Genomic DNA, 16816 nt, shown 5'->3' with positions numbered 1-16816 from the left:
ATTAGTTACTTTACACCACTGGCGGTTCGATGTCAGTTCGCAGTGGTTTGGGTGGCGTAGGACCGGTGGGGTTGCGCATACAGCATGCTGTCACAGTTTACTCTCAAGAACTTCATTAATATTCCCGACTAGTTCTGTTAATTTAATGGACATGTCATCATTACTTCTGACTTATTTCTCTGAATCATTTTTGCCACATCCGTTTCTCCGCGGGTGTTAGTTCTCTCCAGCAGTGATGTTTTCTGGGTCATGTAGTTCTTTTTTAATTCTGTTACATTGTAGGTGTATTAAAAGAAAATACAAATGGGCGGTGCAACTTTTTTGTCATCTTCCTATTGGTTGATTTCCGCTCCCGTCTGCTCCCTCTAATATTTAATCCTGTACTGTCCCAATCCTGTGATTGATAGCAAAGATGACTCCCATCTGCCAAATCCCACAGGAATCCCGTGACCCATGGGATTCCCAAAATAATGTCATTCTCTAGTATACATCTCAATTTAAAAAATAAAAACGGTTCACGCACTTTAAAAATGCATGGTTTGTTTTATGTTCAATCAATTTAAATTACTCAAAATCAGTTGATTTCTGTTGGGACCATGTGAATGAATTGTGTTGAACCGTGCATTTTTTACTGTGTAGGGTAAAAATGGATGCTCATGTGTTTTTTGTTTTATTTTTCTTAAGATTAAATATTTAAAGGGTCTTAATTGAGTTAAACTAGTCTTTTACTCCTGACCATATAGAAGAAAATGTCTATTCACAAACGTTTTACATCTCCGTAAAAAGATGTGAAAGATTTCCCATGAAGCTGCGTGTGTGAGTTTTGGCACACTCTCTGAACAAACAGCACAGTAGTTTATGACTCTTTAACTATGATTTCACTCCAATTGTCATTCAAACGATGTGGAAGTAATCTGTAATGGTGAAATGGAGGATAATTGAGATAATCACGGTGGTTATTTAGCCAGAATTGTGTATGTTTTGCTGTTGTATGTCAATTTCTGTGTCATGCAGTGACATCTTTAAGCTGCTGTTCACACGTCTGATCATTTGTCTTTTCTTACATTTATTTCTCGCCAGAACTGGACATGAAAGCCTAGCCTACAGTTAATAGTTATTGCATATGTACAGTACATTGAACATTAAAGTCCGCAGTTTTCCCCCATTTTACCCAGTCAAAAAAAATGTTTCCATTTGTGTTTCCATGTCTGTTTTCCAACACAATCTCACGGCAATTCGTAACTTTTTGATTTAGTGGGTAATTCGTATGAATTCGTACGATCTAATTCATACAATTTAGTACGATTTGCTCATCCCCCAATGGCGGTTGGAGTTAGGGGTGGGGTTGGGTGCCACGCCTCCTTTTTAAAATCGTTCCATTTCGTGCGACTGAACTCGTACAAATTCATACAAATTAGCCACTAAACTGACAAAACGTAAAATACTTTTGTTTTCTCGTAAGATCAGGCTGGTTTTTCTGTGTGTCTGTGTTACTGCATATGTGTGTTAACGTGTGTGTTTCCATTTGTGTTTTTGTGTGTGTCTATTTACGTGTGTGTTTTCATTTGTTTTAACGTGTGTGTTTCCATTTGTGTTTTTGTGTGTGTCTGTTTTAATGTGTGTTTTCATTTGTTTTAACGTGTGTGTTTCCATTTGTGTTTTTGTGTGTGTCTGTTTTAATGTGTGTTTTCATTTGTTTTAACGTGTGTGTTTCCATTTGTGTTTTTGTGTGTGTCTGTTACTGCATGTGTGTGTTCAGGTGTGTGATTCCCTTTGTGTTAATGGGTGTTTCCATGTCTGAGTCGGTTTGTCTGTTCGTGTGTTTCCATTTGTGTTTCTGTTGGTGTTTCTGTCTGTCTGTGTATTTCCTTGTCCCTGTCTGTGTTTACATGTCTGTTTACTCATATGTTCACGTCCATGTTCACGTCTGTGTTTAGGTGTGTGTTTCCGCCTGCCTGCCTGCCTGTCTGTCCATATGTGCGTGTGTGTGTGTGTGCGTGTGTGCGTGTGTGTGTGTGTGTGTGTGTGTGTGTGTGTGCGCCCCTGTTTGTGTGTTTTCTGCATCTGTTTTGTGCATCTAGCTGTAACAGAACTCAGATAATGTCCCTGGCTTTAGGATCTGGTTTGCATCTTTATCCTTGCTGACTTTCTCCATTTCATGCAATGGGAAAATTGTTGTTGTTGTTGTTGTTGTTGTTGTTGTTGCTGTTAATTTAATTTTTGGTCATTCACCGGCTAAGAAGATATTGATACAATACATATCTCAAGTTTTTAAATGCAAAAGGATGAAAACTGTAGATACTAACTGTGTGTGTGTGTGTGTGTGTGTGTGTGTGTGTGTGTGTGTGTGTGTGTGTGTGTGTGTGTGTGTGTGTGTGTGTGTGTGTGTGTGTGTGTGTGTGTGTGTGTGTGTGTGTGTGTGTGTGTTTAAAAAGATGAAATACAAATACACAAGTACACACACACATAAACAAACACCTTAGGTGGCATGTGATTGGCCACAATGTTTCCCAATGAGATTACAACAATGATCCTTTATTTGCCTTATTTTAAAGTTGATCTAAACTTGTATTGTACATACTATAGGGTACAAGGACAGTTTAAAAGCATCTTTCTTAGTTTAATGCGTATATCAGAGATGGGCAAACTCGGTCCTGGAGGGCCGGCGTCCTGCTCAGTTTAGCTCCAACTCTAATCAATCACACCTGCTTATAGATTTCTAGTGATCTCAAATACACTGATTAGCATGTTCAGGTGTGTTTGATTAGCGTTGGAGCTATATTGAGCAGGACACCGGCCCTCCAGGAACAAGTTTGCCCACCCCATGTTGTGAATTATATACGCGAGTATGAGGACTTGTGGAGCTGCGCATGATGGATTTGCTCTTCAGCGTTTGGACTTTTAGCAGTGAAAATTAAACCACACTGATCTGAACTTCAATTCTGAAAACTGGACTGACAGTTTCATTCATTCATTAATTCATTTTTCTTCGGCTTAGTCCCTTTATTCATCAGGGGTTGCAATAGCAGAATGAACCGATAATCACACTCAACGTTTTTTTTTTTTTTGCATACTAATGCGCCCTGCGCGCCTTGCGTTTTAATCACCTGCTGCATTTACGTATAAACAGTGGGTGCGTATGGCACTTGCGAGAGAAATTTGAGGTCTCAAAAAGCACACACAGCGGCCTCTGGTGAATTTACGGAAAAGCAGGCGCAAATGGCACTGGCAAACTAAATTTGAGATCTCAAAAAGCGTACACAGCGGCCCCTAGTGGATTGACGTGTAAACAAAAGGTGCGAATGGCACTTGCGAGAAAAATTGGATATCCCAAAGAGCACACACAGTGGCCCCTGGTGGATTGACGTGTAAACAAAAGGCGCGAATGGCACTTGCGAGAAAAATTGGATATCCCAAAGAGCACACACAGCGGTCCCCTGGTGGATTGACGTGTAAACAAAAGGCGCGAATGGCACTTGCGAGAGAAATTTGAGATCTCAAAAAGCACACACAGTGGATTTACGAGAGAACAACAGGCACGAATGGCACTCGAGAGTGGGGGCATGGGGGGTGATTAGGGGGCATGGGGTTGGGGCGTTGGATGGTGGAGATGTGTAGCAGAAAATTGAAGAGGTTTGGGGAGTCGCGGAAGAAAGTGGACGTAAACAGCGGACTGGGGAGGAGGACGGTTGAGGGGAGGGATCTTTATAATATGGTGCTGGATCGGATTTCAGAAGATCCGGATCTGGCGTGTTCCAGCACAAATGAAGCCCTGGGTTTAGTGGAGGAGGAGGGTGGGTCAGTTGTTCAGCCAGTCAGTCAACAGCGGCCTCTAGTGGATTAATGCGAGAACAACAGGCACAAATGACACCTCCGGTCAAAAACTGCAAAAAACGTAGCTACCGGAAACTATTTGGTGCTCTCAAGAAATGTATGTAGGGGTACATTTTCAGAACGAGTCTGGGTCGGAAAAAACATTAATTTCTTTTTAAAAATCAATCTTGTGTGCTTGGATTAACGGCTCTTCTCTCTAATGCAATGATATTGGGCTTTCCCTATAGTTTGAGCCTTCAGTCCATCTTCTTTATGTTTCTGTGCATATCTCCACAGCACGCTTGGATTATCATTAAATATTCCGTTTGCTTTTGGTCTCGGCAGAATCTCATCGCACACTTGAACTTGTACGTATAGGCGTATGACTGGCTCCAGGGAGAAGAGCATACGGTTAATATATGCCGACTGTGTAGGCATCTCAACACCTCAAAGCAGCAGTAGGAGGGAAGAACCAGAGAGAGAGAGAGAAAAAAAAACGTGTGTGAGTTCGTGGAAAGGCTATTTAAGGGCAGTCCTTGTAATTCATAGAGCTCTGACTGAAGTCTCTCATATTAAAGAGGTGTAGGGCTTTCATCCTCACACACACACGGCGAGCTGAAGGCTGTGTGGAATAAATCACAGACGCTCTCAGATCGTGGAGACAGACAGACGGAGGTCTAGAAAGCTGGACGTCTTCACCGTAACGCTGGGCTGATGCTCTTTTTTTATTCTGGCCGTCCACACCTGATTTGCACGGCTGCAGGGAGCTGTCTGGAAGATCCATTCATTGCTACAGGTAACTGTGATGGGGAGTTTATCTCTGTATCTTTGTGCACTTCATTATAGATTGGGAGCTTAACTCTGTTTTGAGGCTTAGACACTCGTGGTTGTTTTTGGTGAGCTTTTTAAAGTTTGTGTTCACTGTTCACTCTGATGTTTCTCATGCAATGTTTAGGAGATGCTTGTTTCGATATTCAGTTTCGATGTCATCAAGTATGATCTAAGATTTTGTTCTAAGGATTTTTGTTCTAAAGCTGAGATTCAGCGGTTGTTTTTTGAGGAATCAGTTTTTCCTGACTTTATTTATGCAGTGCTTTATTTATTTATTTATGCAGTGCTTTATTTATTTATTTATGCAGTGCTTTGTTTATTTATTTTATTTATGTACTTTTCATTGATTTTTTTATTTGTTTATTATATTGAATGTGTTTTGTTTACTTTTTCAGTGATTTATTTATTTATTTTTGTTCTAAAGCAGTTGTAATTATTTATGTAGTGTTTTTGTTATATATTTATTTATTTTTTTTTAGATTTTTGAGTGTTTTTTTTTCAAGGACTTTAGTTTTAGAACCGAAATTGTATTTATGTATTTATTATATTTATTTGTTTATTTATTTATTTTTTATTTATTTAATTGTATTAATTAATAAATTTATCTATTTATTGTGTTTTATCTTTATAATTTATTACATTTTATGTAAGTTTTATTTAATTTGTTGAGGGGGTTTGTTCTAAAGATTTTTTTTTTTTTTTTTATTGATGCAGTGATTTGTTTATTTATTTTATTTATTTACTTTTTATTAATTTATTTTATTTATTTATTAAATTTTTAAGTGTTTCATTCATTTACTTTTTCAAAGTTTTTGTTCTAAAGTATTTCTTTTTTTTCTTTTTTCTTTTTTTTTTGAGGAATAAGTTTTTCTTAAATTGTAAGTGTTTTTTTACAGTGTTTTTTATTATTTATTTAATTATTACATTTTTCGGTGTTTTTGCTTTTCAAGGATTTTAGTTATAGAGTTGAGATTGTATTTACGTATTTATTATATGTATTTGTTTATTTATTTAATTTTATTAATTTATTAATTTATTTTATTTATTTTATTTATTACATTATTGAGTGTTTTATTTTATTCCAAGGATTTTGTTTTAGAGCTAAGCTTGAGTTTTTTTGAGATTCAGTTTTTTTTTTTTTTATGTGGAATCAGTTGTATTTTATTTATTTATTTGTGTTTTATCTTGTTAATTTATTTATTACAATTTTTTAAGTTAAATTTAATGTGTTAAGGGTTTTTGTTCTAGAGATTTAGTTGTTTTATTTATTGATATAAATTTACATCCCCAATCCAATACCTAAACCCAAATACTAATAACTAGTAATAATCAGCAAATTAAGAGTTTTAGGCAAATTAAAAGTTACTTTCGATTCATACTGTTGCAAGATTTTTAATATTGTGTTTCTTTAAAATAGGTTTTGCTCTGAATTTCTATCACTCAAATGCTTCTCCTTTATTGCTCACAAGATGTTCATGATTGTTTTAATTATGTTTTTTTTTTTTTATCAACTTTGTCTCCGAGGAGATTTGGATTTTAGAGTTTAGTCATTTGACATTTGAAGTATCAATTTGATCTCAGTTGTTTCTTATAACTCTTTTGAAGCTTGAGACTCACATTAGTTTATATTGAACTTGTACTGTCTGAAAAATGAATGAATAAAGTCTGCATCAGTTGGTTTTGGGTTGAGAAATGTAATGAGTAATGCAGTCATTCTTTGTTTTAAGCATTTCCATTCAATCTGAGGCCAAACCAAAAGCTATTTCTATTGCTGTTTTTTTCTCTCTCTTCCATTGCTCAGGATATTGAGAGAGCCTAATTATGTTTTTGAATTTCATATATTTCTTTCTCTCAATGACTGACTTTGTCTAACTCCTTTAATGAAATCAGACTCACACAAGTAAACTAGAGTTATAATAAACATTTAAAGTGAAAAAAAAAAACTAGTGTATGTTGGTTTACTTGTACAGGATTTGGATCGAAAATAAGTGCTTTTGTCTTTTTTCTCACCCAATCTTTCCATTTAACTACTGTTTGTTTTTTGGGGGGGATTTTGTACTGCTCTGATGGTTTGCTTTTGTGCTTTTTATGCTTGTGCTACTTTTCGATGGCGACTTGGTCTCAGATATTATTCAAAGAGATGAATAGTCTGACTTTTAAATGCAGATATTGATTTCTTGACAACATTCTTGGCGCAATATACCCAACAAAATATAAGGAGACTCCAACACCAACACAATTCCTTCATGTTCTCCCAACACAAACTGATTGAATTCTGAATTTAAGCGGAATGAGTATATATATACACACATATATGCATGTATGTATATGTATGTATATATGTATGTATATATGTGTGTGTGTGTGTATATATATATATATGTGTGTGTGTGTGTGTGTGTGTGTGTGTGTGTGTGTGTGTGTGTGTGTGTGTATATATATATACACACACACACACACACACATATATATATATATATATATATATATATATATATATATATATATATATATATATATATATATATATATATATATATATATATATATATATATATATATATATATACATATATATATATATATATATATATATATATATATATATATATATATATATATATATATATATATATATATATATATATATACATACATACATACATATATGCATGTATGTATGTATGTATGTATATATATATATATATATATATATATATATATATATATATATATATATATATATATATATATATATATGTGTGTGTGTGTGTGTATATATATATATATATATATATATATATATATATATATATATATATATATATATATATATATATATATATACATACATATATATATATATATATATATATATATATATATATATATATATATATATATATATATATATATATATATATATATATATATATATATATATACATATATATATATATATATATATATATATATATATATATATATATATATATATATATATATATATATATATATATATATATATATATAAATGTATATTTGTGTGTGTGACTCCAGTGTGCTCTCATATAAAAAACAAAAATGATCTGTGGCACTCATGGGGAGCAGCTGTTGTGTGTGTGTGAGTCTGTGTGTACTGTGTGTATAAGGGAAAGTCTCCAGACATTGTGGTTCTTGAGGTTCAGGTGCATAAACAGACCATTACTATTTAATGTGCGGCTCTTGCTGTAGGAAGTCATTATCACAGCCCGTACTCACGCATTCCTCACATCCCTGTGTTAAACATTAGAGTGCAAATCGCCCTGCTCCATCATGTGTGACTGAGTGATTCCTTAAATCCTGTGGCTTGTTAATGAGAGGTGATGTTTGCCTGACAGACTATAAAAATGAGTCTGTTTCAAGTACTATAGTGATGTTTCTATGAAGAACAATTAGCTTTGTCTCATGTGTACTACTACTGTTAGGCAGTCATGTAGTTTACCTCCTTTCATATACAATGTAAAATAGAGCTGTTTCCGTATTTTGTTTTCTGTTTATTTATGGTTGTGAATTGCATTACGGGATGTTGATCTCTGCGCTGTCCACTTTTGAGGTTGGAAATTCAACTCTACTGTTTAACAAAGTGACTTTTATTGACATTTTAGTAGTTTGAGATCATATATACAGGGCTCGAAATTAACTTTTTTACTTGGTAGCACTGGTGCTCCCAACTTCAAATATTTAGAAGCACCAAAAAAATGTTAGGAGCACCAGAAAAAATGTAGGAGCACCCACCAAAAATGAATGAGCACAGCTGCAAATTGTTTTTTAAGGGATTTATTGTATTTTAAAACAACATTAATAGGACTGACAAAAACCAGAAACAACTATCTAACTAATGCTGCGAAGACATTGATATTTGTGTGCAATAATTCCAAAATTAATGTCTAATAATCAGGCCATAGAATATTAATGATGATAAAAAATGACAATAATAGTAACAATGAATTACATTTCTCACTATGATACTGCCTTGAATGTGCATGAATGTAGGTTATCTGCTATAAAAAGTCAGTTACTTTATGAAAAATAATTGTATAGTTTGCATCAAACAAAAATGAAGCATTGCAGTAAGAAATATTTATTTTGTACTGCTGTTTTTATATGCATGTCAATTTAATAAATAATATTTCTGCTACAAAACAAACAAAAGATTATAATAAATCATTCAATTCAATGATGAAAGCTGCAAAGCAGTCATCAGTAAATAAATAAAAAAATAATATACACCTCAAGAAAGAATAGACAAAAGAAAGTAAGTAAAGTCTCACTTCTATCACTCTTTAAAAGTTTTGGTTTCAGTTTGTGTCAATTTAAAGGTTCATTCTGAGCTGATCTTCATGTTTCTGTGTTAGTGGAAAAGCTGGCGAGTCAGCCGACCCAATTTATGAGCAGGCAGAGCAGGTTTCTTGCGCTAACCATCGGCGCAATACCGGTCTTTGTTATGAGCCGCAGTTTCAGTGTAAACTTAGTAAAGGCGAGCTTCTTTGGCGATGATATGTACAGTATTAGATTTGACTTTTAGCGGACATTTGCGCTGAACATGCAGTGAACGCAACGCATGGAGATTCGGGCACCTTCTCCAAGAAGCGCGTACTCGATTGATCTCAGCTGGCGGATCATTATTCACCACGTGACGTGTCATGATCGCTTTCATCTGCGCCTCAACCTTAGGTGGGGTTTGCAAACCTGTGTGCTTTAAGTTTTTACTCTTCAGCCGTTTTTATTTCCCGTGGTCATAAAAGCTCCTTCCCTGTCATCTGACAGCGGAATACCTTGAGTGATTGACAGCTAATATGAACCAATATAGCGGCAGGGAAGAGCGATACAGCACGTTTTAGAAAAAAACAAAACAGGTCGCACTACAACCATTATCTGCAGTCGCACTAATGCTCCCATATATATTATGAGGTCGCATAGATTAATTTTCGGGCGCATATGCGACCAAAATGGTCGCAATTTCGAGCCCTGTATAATGTATAAGAAATAACATATAGACATAAACACTTCTTTTTCCGATCAATTTGTGAAGGCCCACCTGTCTGACATTTTCTCTAAAATGTTTGTATGAATTGCTCATTTAAACCTTTATCTAATAAGACCCCGCCCATTGACTTGTGTCCTCTGTAGTGGACATTGCATTTTCATAAATGTTTTTGCGCTATTCTGTCAAGACCTGTTGTACTGTTCAGAGGACATCCAGGGCTTTCTAGTGATATGTCATTTGATTGGCTGGCATGCTAGGAGCTACTTTTTACTAGGAAGCACATTTTATGGGAAGGAGAGAGGCATGTCAAATTAGCTATTCACTATTATTATTACATATACATTTGTTTATTAAAGTGTCAGGAACAATACATTTAGTTTTCAATGCTTTTAACTTGTTTGTGTTTCAAAATATCATCCTTTTTTAAATGTCCACTACAGTGGACACCAGGACTATCTTAATGTAATTAATGACTGCATGTTGTAGAGGGCAGAACTGAAGCAGAGAGGATTCTTTATAAGATAGTTGAGGGAGACTCGGATTTTGTTCTGTAGACTGTTGAAAAAAAATATTGCTTAAAGGTTCACAAAACCCTCAAGTACTTTTTTGAGACGTTAACAGAGTTGTGTGTGTTGAGCATCAGTTAAGACATTGTTAGCACCTGTTAGCTTTTATTGTGGGGAAAGCTGGATAATTTTGAGGTTTTGTCAGCTGATTTCAGCATCCGGGTTTAAAATGATTTTTGGGGCGGATCAAAATCGGCAACATAGCGCAAAACTGCAAGTGCAAAGATGACGCGTCGGTTTCACATTATTATTCATAGTGAAGTTTTCTTGTCCTATGTGAAGAGCCGGCTTCTTACTTATTCATGACTGCATGTGCTTTCCGAAGGCAGACCTGCCAGTGCCAAGCTGTGAGACACGAACCCACAGCATGTTCATTAAGGGTCATATGTGTTTGTTTCCATGATCCACAGGGTTAGTTGCATGTTTTTCCCTGTGATGTTGTCAACTGTTTGTGTGCAGCAAGTATTTTTGTCAGGAGAGCTGTACAAGAATTGGAGAATGGCGGACGTTGTCTTTCATCAGGAGTGCGTTCACATTTAGACTCATCGCTGTGCTGCTGTGTTTGCCTAAACCCTCCAGATTACTATCAGGGCTATTGGTTACAATAGACAGGGCAAGAGACCTGCTGCACTGAGTCTGCATTAGGACCTATGATTCAGACCTGGGGATTGAGGGAAAACTCCTCATTGTGTTTATATGAACACAATTATCTTTATAATGATTTAAATTGTGGTTATATGTATAAAATTACGAATAACAAATGTAGCAGAGCATTAAAATACTGATTATTTCTTTGCATTTTAACTTTGTAAACTATAAAATCACACGTCTCTTCACGGCTTCTTAATTAATCATGACTATAAAATAGTTTTGTAAACTATAAAATCACACGTTTCTTCACAGCTTCTTAATTATTCATGACTGCATGTGCTTTCCGAAGACAAGAAAGACCTGCCAGTGCCAAGCTGTGAGACACGAACCCACAGCATGTTCGTTAAGGGTCATATGTGTTTGTTTCCATGATCCACAGGGATAGTTGCATGTTTTTCCCTGTGATGTTGTCAACTGTTTGTGTGCAGCAAGCATTTTTGTCAGGAGAGCTGTACAAGAATTGGAGAATGGCGGACGTTGTCTTTCATCAGGAGTTCGTTCACATTTAGACTCATCGCTGTGCTGCTGTGTTTGCCTAAACCCTCCAGATTACTATCAGGGCTATTGGTTACAATAGACAGGGCAAGAGACCTGCTGCACTGAGTCTGCATTAGGACCTATGATTCAGACCTGGGGATTGAGGGAAAACTCCTCATTGTGTTTATATGAACACAATTATCTTTATAATGATTTAAATTGTGGTTATCTGTATAAAATTACGAATAACAAATGTAGCAGAGCATTAAAATACTGATTATTTCTTTGCATTTTAACTTTGTAAACTATAAAATCACACGTCTCTTCACGGCTTCTTAATTATTCATGACTGCATGTGCTTTCCGAAGACAAGAAAGACCTGCCAGTGCCAAGCTGTGAGACACGAACCCACAGCATGTTCGTTAAGGGTCATATGTGTTTGTTTCCATGATCCACAGGGTTAGTTGCATGTTTTTCCCTGTGATGTTGTCAACTGTTTGTGTGCAGCAAGCATTTTTGTCAGGTGAGCAGTACAAGAATTGAAGAATGGCGGACGTTGTCTTTCATCAGGAGTTCGTTCACATTTAGACTCATCACTGTGCTCCTGTGTTTGCCTGAACCCTCCAGATTACTATCAGGGCTATTGGTTACAATAGACAGGGCGAGAGACCTGCTGCACTGAGTCTGCATTAGGACCTATGATTCAGACCTGGGGATCGAGGGAAAACTCCTCATTGTGTTTATATGAACACAATTATCTTTATAATGATTTAAATTGTGGTTATCTGTATAAAATTACGAATAACAAATGTAGCAGGGCATTAAAATACTGATTATTTCTTTGCATTTTAACTTTGTAAACTATAAAATCACACGTCTCTTCACGGTTTGTGTCTCATTTTGTGAGCTAACTGACAACAGCTGTTCGCTCCCCTCCTTCTCCCCTGCTGGCCACGCCCACTCCTGCCCTTTGCTCGCGAAGCTCCACGCCCATTATGTTGCATCTTTTGAAAAAATTCTGAGGTAGACCTGAACCGAAAGTGGGGGGTGTCATGACCCTTTAAGGAGGCTAATTATATTGACTTTAAAATGGTTTATAGAAAATTAAAAACTGCTTTTATTTTAGCTGAAAACAAACAAACAAAACTTTCTCCAGAAGAAAAAATATTATAGGAAATACTGTGGAAATAAATCCTGCTCTAGTGAACATCATTTGGGAAATATTTGGAAGGAATCCCAGCAGAGCTGTTAATTTTGGCCTTAACTGTATGTATATCCAAGTAACCAAGTGCCATACTTAGTTCCTTTTTAGTTCCTCTTTTAAAAACTATATTAAAAGTAACTTCCCCAGTATGGTGTATTACCACCAAAAAAACAAAAACAAAAAAAAAAAACAGATTTATTTCTCAACGAAAAAAGAAAAAATCAGTTTTGCATGCAAACCATGCACATCCATTTTGCTAACCATTCAAACATCCATTGCCATTTAATGGTTTGCGTGCAAAACTGATTTTTCTTTTGAGCGATCAGGTTTCTTGTGCTCGTGTTCATCCTGGTAGTGCACGGTCTTCTACTGCGTGTATGAATTATTGTAACTCGTTTGGATGTTCCGAAGCTCCCGCTGGAGCGGCAGATGGTCTTTCTTCATCCTGTCAGTTTTATCTGCAGGTTTATTGAGGCACGTCAGGTGAGGGTTTGAGCTTTAAGACCTGAGGAAAGAGTCAAGCCCTCTTCTCCGTCCAGCTCAAATCAAAGGGCATAAATTATCGTAGGTCAGCGGTAGACAGGGTTTATGAGGCTCTGGTTGGTCCTGTGGTGCTGTGGAAGGAATGATGGGATGAGAGAAACGCAGACCGCAGAGCCTCGGGCAGGAGGAACCTGGAGGAGTGTGAAATCTCAGCTTTGTTTTGTGAGACCAATCTGCCATTGATGTGATAATGGACTATTTATTTATTCCAGATCACTTAAGAATAGACTGTGAAAGATTTCATGAGAGATCAAGGGTTTGGGAAAGGAGACTGAATGAATGCATTTTTTTTTTAGCTTTTAATGAAGGTTAATTTAATATAAATGTGCTCTATAATGCATTTTCATTTGTTTGCAAATAGCTTGAAGTTGAGTGTTGAGTGTCAGAAAACATTGCATTATAGTTTACATTAGTGTAAATTAATCACATTACATTTAATTTAAATAAATTAATTACATTTAACTTGTATTAGATTTTTATGAATGTTAATGTTATTAAAATATTTTATATAGATTTTTAATAAAATGTATATATATATATATATATATATATATATATATATATATATATATATATATATATATATATGTATATATATATATATATATATATATATATATATATATATATATATGTATATTCATTCATTAATTTCCTTGTCGGCTTAGTCCCTTTATTATCCGGGGTTGCCACATCGGAATGAACCGCCAACTTCTCCAGCAAGTTTTTACGCAGCGGATGCCCTTTCAGCTGCAACCCATGTCTGGGAAACAGACTTTATTGGGTATTTAGCCTACCCAATTCACCTGTACCGCATGTCTTTGGACTGTGGGGGAAACCCAGGCACAGATGGAAACCCACGCGAACGCAGGGAGAACATGCAAACTCCACACAGAAACACCAACTGACCCAGCTGAGGCTCAAAGCAGCGACCCCTTCTTACTGTTAGGCGACAGCACTACCTACTGCGAAAATCTATATATGTATGTGTGTGTGTGTGTATATGTCCACTCAGTAGCCACTTTATTAGGTACACTTGACCAACTGCATGTTAATGCAAAATTCTAATCAGCCAATCACATGGCAGCAACTCAATGCATTTAGGCATGTAGACATGGTCAAGATGATCTGCTGCAGTTCAAACGTGCATCAGGAATGTGATTTAAGTGACTTTGAACACGGTGGGGTTGTTGGTCCCAGACGGGCTGGTCTGAGAATTTCAAAACTGCTGATCTACTGGGATTTTCACACACAACCATCTCTAGGGTTTACAGAGAATGATCTGAAAAAGAGAAAATATACAGTGAAAAAAATATCCATCCACAGTTCAGGCTGGTGGTAGTGGTGTAATGGTGTGGGGGATATTTTCTTGCCACACTTTGGGTCCATTAGTACCAACTGAGCATCATCTCAAGGCCACAGCCTACCTGAGTATTGCTGCTGACCATGTCCATCCCTTTATGAACACAGTCTACTTCAAGCAGGATAATGCGCCATGTTTTAAAGCGTGAATCATCTCAGACGGATTTCTTGAACATGACAATGAGTTCACTGTACTCAAATGGCCTCCACAGTCACCAGAGCTCAATCCAATAGAGCACCTTTGGGATGTGGTGGAATGGGAGATTCGCATCATTGATGGGGAGTTGACAAATCTGCAGCATATGCGTGATGCTATCATGTCAATATGGAGCATAATCTGGGGAATTTTTCCAGCACCTAGATGAATCTATGCTATGAAGGATTAAAGCTGTGGTCACACTAGAGTTTGTGTGTGCGAAATTCTGTCATGCGGCGCTGCATAAATGGGCAGGAATAAACAGGATTATTAGGCGTTAAAAAAGCGAGCGATTGCTCCATGTTTTAAATTTCTGTCCAGAGAGGTCATGTTTTGATCCTCGATTGGTCTCACTCAGTCAAGTGATGCGATTTCGCAGGTCAGAGTTCACCAAGCTTTAACTTCGCACCGCAGCAACCTGCGAAACTCAACGCATGACCCTGCGTTTCTGGTCCGACGCATTCACATGCATATGAATTAAAGTCTATGGGAGGAAAAGCCCGGTATGACTGCAGCTTTAGGCAGTTCTGAAGGCAAAAGGGGGTCCATCACTTTAATAGTAAGGTGTACCTAATAAAGTGGCCATTGAGTATATGTACACTGTCTCTCTCTCAAAAAAAAAAAAAAATTATATATATAAGGACACATATTAAGTAAATACAAACCTATTTTGGATGCAATTAAGAATTTGACAGCACAACATTTCATTAAAGTAAATTAATTATTATTATTATTTTATAGCATGCTATTTTATTATAAAAATATGCAATAGTTATAACCCAGTCATAGTCAGGACTTATTCTTCTGAAAGTCCTGCATTGCATACATGCACAGTGGCATGCTATTCTGCGCATTAAAGATGTCAGCAAGTCTTTCCCTTTGATGATACTTTACCATGAAAACCAAAACCGTGTCCGAGTCCAAATTTCCCTTCTAGTCAAGTACATCCAGCTGGTGTTGAAATAAATAAATGTCCGCATTGATGTGGACCAAACAGCTGCACCGCAAACCCATCATACAGTGTGTTTGAGTGATCTTTGATATAAGCGTCTACTTCTCATAAATCCCACAGAGTCTAGACGGACAGGTCTGGGTTGCATGTGCTGATGGATCACTTCCAGCTCTTCTTTTTTTAATGGGAATCACTCATTGGTGAACCGGTGTCTGCTGTATCCGTTTGACTGTGAAACTGAAGAGAAAGTGTCACGTAAAGGCAGATCTCTGATGGTTTCCTCATCACAAAGTGTTCAGCAGTTCAGTGAAACTGGAGATTTCTTGATGAGGAAAGCATTGATTCACATTGCAATAAAGTATCTTTCCATTCCAAGATTGTTCGGAAATGACTTATTCAGATAGAGCCGGCTGCAGTGCATTCGACACCCATATCAAGCAATATTTTAGAGTTTTTGAAGTCATAGTTAGAAGGTAACAAGTGAAAATAGCATGAACATGAAAGAACTCACTTATGAGAAACATGTGTGAAATATGTCAGACATAAACTAATAAGAAATAGTATTATTTATTATTATTATTATTTATTATTATTATTGTTGTTGTTGTAATAAATGATCATGTGAACTTTAATGTTATGAGATAATGATAATGTTATAATGTCTGTTCTTGGGCCACTTCTCTTCTCCATCTACACGTCATCTCTAGGACCAGTCATCCAGAGACATGGATTCTCCTACCACTGCTATGCTGATGATACCCAGCTATACCTCTCTTTTCATCCTGATGATCCCTCGGTTCCAGCTCGCATCTCAGCCTGCCTGTTGGATATTTCACACTGGATGAAAGACCATCATCTTCAGCTGAACCTCGCAAAAACGGAAATGCTTGTAGTTTCTGCCAACCCGACTCTACACCATAACTTTTCAATCCAGATGGATGGGGCAACCATTACTGCATCCAAAATGGTGAAAAGCCTTGGAGTAACGATTGATGACCAACTAAACTTCTCTGACCACATTTCTAGAACTGCTCGATCGTGCAGATTCGCACTCTACAACATCAGAAAGATCCACTAGCCGGGCTTCCAGCTAACTCTATCAAGCCTCTTCAGCTGCTCCAGAACGCAGCAGCACGAGTGGTCTTCAATGAACCTAAAAGAGCACGTTGCTGCTTGCATCAAATTCAAAGCT

The 16816-nt window shown here is 36.5% G+C and overlaps 1 protein-coding gene across 18 annotated transcripts in view; it reads left to right on the top strand.

Annotated features, from left to right (window-relative positions):
* Positions 1-16816, top strand: part of tnca (tenascin Ca) — a 315748-nt gene that overhangs the window by 190189 nt on the left and 108743 nt on the right. For 8 of the 18 annotated variants that reach the window (XR_015490705.1, XM_087253032.1, XM_087253030.1 and 5 more), the window contains exon 1: positions 4362-4609. The exons of the other annotated variants lie outside the window; for them this stretch is intronic. The gene's annotated coding sequence lies outside the window, so the exon portion shown is untranslated. Of the gene's footprint in view, positions 1-4361; positions 4610-16816 lie in introns of those variants that run through there. 18 annotated transcript variants of the gene reach the window in all.

Source organism: Danio rerio, chromosome 5, assembly GCF_052040795.2.
Source record: "Danio rerio strain M-AB ecotype USA chromosome 5, GRCz13ab, whole genome shotgun sequence".
NCBI classification, from domain to species: Eukaryota; Metazoa; Chordata; class Actinopteri; order Cypriniformes; family Danionidae; genus Danio; species Danio rerio.
Note: the sequence above shows the minus strand (reverse complement) of the source record. Positions and strands in the feature narration are given on the sequence as shown.